General features: G+C 40.5%; 1 non-coding gene across 1 annotated transcript; it reads right to left on the reverse strand.

Moving 5' to 3' along the window:
* Positions 1-772: 772 nt before the first annotated feature.
* LOC112443061 (U6 spliceosomal RNA) lies at positions 773-876 on the reverse strand. The gene has a single exon (XR_003031336.1). It is a non-coding gene; the product is annotated as a U6 spliceosomal RNA (small nuclear RNA).
* Between the last annotated feature and the right edge of the window lie 2,251 nt (positions 877-3,127).

A 3,127-nucleotide genomic window follows, 5' to 3' on the forward strand; every position in this document is an offset into this window, starting at 1 on the left:
TACGGTATAATCCATTTGATGCGTGCATTTGTTATGTTGCTTTAAGCTCAAAGTAAGGGAAAACCCAAGTAAAGAGGCCTTAAAAACCATGTTAATTCACGTAAGAAAATTATCTCATGTAAGAAGAAGCCTCATTATAGGGAAGTCCCAGGGCTGGTTAGTTAAAGCAGCCTGATGATGTCATCCATGGCCCAAGTTTGTCCCATCTTTCTCCTCTCCCATCCTTCTTCTCTCCCATCCTTGGCTCATTGGCTTGTGTCCCAGCTGCACAGTCACAAATGGCTGCTCCAGTTCTAATGCTGTATGTAGGGGCAACAACATCTGGAAGAAGAAATAAGACTCCCTCCCACCATGTATTTCTTTTTAAGAGTAAGACAGTCTTTCCAGGAGGACCCTTCCATTTGATAGACCATGTCTATTTAACCAGAATTGGGACAGAACATTTCAAGAAGGGTTTGATCTACATTAGTTGCCTGCAGACACCAAACATGGTGACATAAAACAACAGAAATGTATTCTGTCCAGTTCTGGAGACCAGAAGTCCAAAATCAGCATCACTAAGGCAAAATTAAGGTGTCATTAGGGCCATACTCTCTCAGGGTGTTCTAGGGGAGAGCCCATTCCTTCCTTTTCCACTTTCTGGTGGCTGTTAGGATTCCTCAGCTTGTGGCCACATCACTCCAACCTTCAAATCTCTCTTTGTTCCATTTTCAAATCACCTTCTCTTCTGTGTGCCTGAGTGAAATCTCCCTTTGCCTGCCCCACCCCTTGTTTAAAATATGAATGCTTCACAAATTTGCATGACATCCTTGTGCAGGGGCCATGCTAATCTCTGTATTGTTTCGATTTTAGTACATGTGCTATAGAAGTAAGCTCCGCCTCTTTCTTGTAAGGACACCTGTGATGGCATTTAGGGCTCACCCATATAATTCAGTGAAACTGACTTCTCTCAAGATGCTTAAATTAATCACATCTGAAAAGAGCCATCTTCCAAATAATGTAACATTTACAGGTCCAGGGATTAGGATCTTATGACTTGGGGGATCATTATTCAGTCAGCTTCCATCTTGGAGAACTTTGTCAAAATAAAAACTTTGTTAAAGTAACAGCCATTAAATCAACTACCAGCAAGAAGGAACTACCATGATTCTTTTTTAATACTAGTCAAGATTTACTTAATTCAAATAATAGAAGTGTTGGCCTAAAAATGTTGGAAATCAGGCATGGAAAAATCTGGAATATGACTGTTATATAGGCAAACATCAGTATCTGCTATAGAATACTCATGTGCAACTATTGTGTTTAGCAAGAGCTTACAATGACTTAAGAAAATAAATTTCATAAAGTAATAGGAAGAAAACCTTTTATCTATAGTATGGTCACAACAGAGAATGAAATTCTCTTGTGCATTAAAAAGATGGAGACAATACACAATACAATACACTAGTGTTTTCCTGGTGGTATGGAAGTTTGGGTTATTAACTTTCTTTTCTCTTTTTTGTATTTTTGAAAATTTTTTATGAAAAGTATATATATATAGAGAGAGAGAGCTTAAATTAAAAATATTTTAATAAGAAATCAATAGTATTGTTATATGATAATAGTGTATTTTTAAATCATAATATCAGTTTATTTTGCATCATGTCACTTAATTTCTCTATCTCATTTAGTTTACTGTATCAAAATTATACAGAATAGCCACAGACCCCGGCTACCCACTCCAGTATTCTAGCCTGGAGAATTCCATGGACCATATAGTCATGGGGTCGCAAAGAGTCGGACACGACTGAGTGACTTTCACTCACTCCACCCAGACGAATTCTTCTGCTTTCAAAAAGACCTAGAGCCCTTACCTTGTCATTAGAGTTATCTTTCTGAAACATGGGTTGTGAGATCCACCATGCGTGCACATGTGCTAAGTCGCTTCAGTTCTGTCTGACTCCTTGTGACCTTATGGACTGCAGCCCGCCAGCCTCCTCTGTCCCTTGGGATTCCCCAGCAGGAACACTGGAGTGGGTTGCCATGCCCTCCTCTGAGATCCACCTTGCTTCTCATCAAAAATATTTAATGTCTTTTTGTTGCTTTAGAAAATGTCTTTTCTTTTCTAACTTTGGCACTTGGAGTTGTACCTCACAAGAGTTGTAGTTTTCAAAGTCCCAGACACCAGATGCCCCCTGACTCAGTCATGTTCTTTTTGCTCTGCCTTGACCGTTTATGGTCTTTCTCAAGCCCATTTCTACTCAGGGGTTCTCCCTGTGGTCCCAGATGGAGGAGCAGCTCAACTCCACCAGGGATCTTATTAGAAATGCAAATTCTCAGACCTCCTGAATCAGAAACTCTGGGGGTGAGCCTCCTGATGCAAGTCTTGACAAACCCTCGAGGTAATTTCAATATATGCTAGAGACTGAGAGACTCGGGGTTAGCTAGTTTTGTCCTGCTGCTGCTGCTGCTGCTAAGTCACTTCAGTCGTGTCCAACTCTGTGCGACCCCATAGACGGAAGCCCACCAGGCTCCCCTGTCCTTGGGATTCTCCAGGCAAGAACACTGGAGTGGGTTGCCATTGCCTTCTCCAATGCATGAAAGTGAAAAGTGAAAGTGAAGTCGCTCAGTCATGTCCAACTCTTAGCGACCCCATGGACTGCAGCCTACCAGGCTCCTCCATCCATGGGATTTTCCAGGCAAGAGTACTAGAGTGGGGTGCCATTGCCTTCTCTGAGCTTTGTCCGACTTTGTTTATTATTGCATTCTTACATTTGTGGCAATCAACATTACTAGAATCACCACGGTATTATTCATCCTAGAGAATTAATTTGTAAATCAATTTTACAACTATATATTAGGCCAGCAATTGGCCTTCTAAATGAATAACATACCTATATTCCTATGATTTTCTTGCTATATCAGTCATTTTTCCTGTAGGTAAATATTTCTTAGCTTGTTTTTATGTATTTTATGCATATGAGTCAATGAACCAGGGCAAGGATGAACACTCTTTCTTAACCATCCTCTGGATCACTTATTCTAAAATCATCAAATGCCTACTTTGAGCAAACATTGTCTATGATTCAAAGCCATTCCTTCAGCTGCAGTTCATTGAATAGGCCTAGTAACACATGACCATTCCTCT

Source organism: Bos taurus, chromosome 20 (assembly GCF_002263795.3).
Source record: "Bos taurus isolate L1 Dominette 01449 registration number 42190680 breed Hereford chromosome 20, ARS-UCD2.0, whole genome shotgun sequence".
NCBI classification, from domain to species: domain Eukaryota; kingdom Metazoa; phylum Chordata; class Mammalia; order Artiodactyla; family Bovidae; genus Bos; species Bos taurus.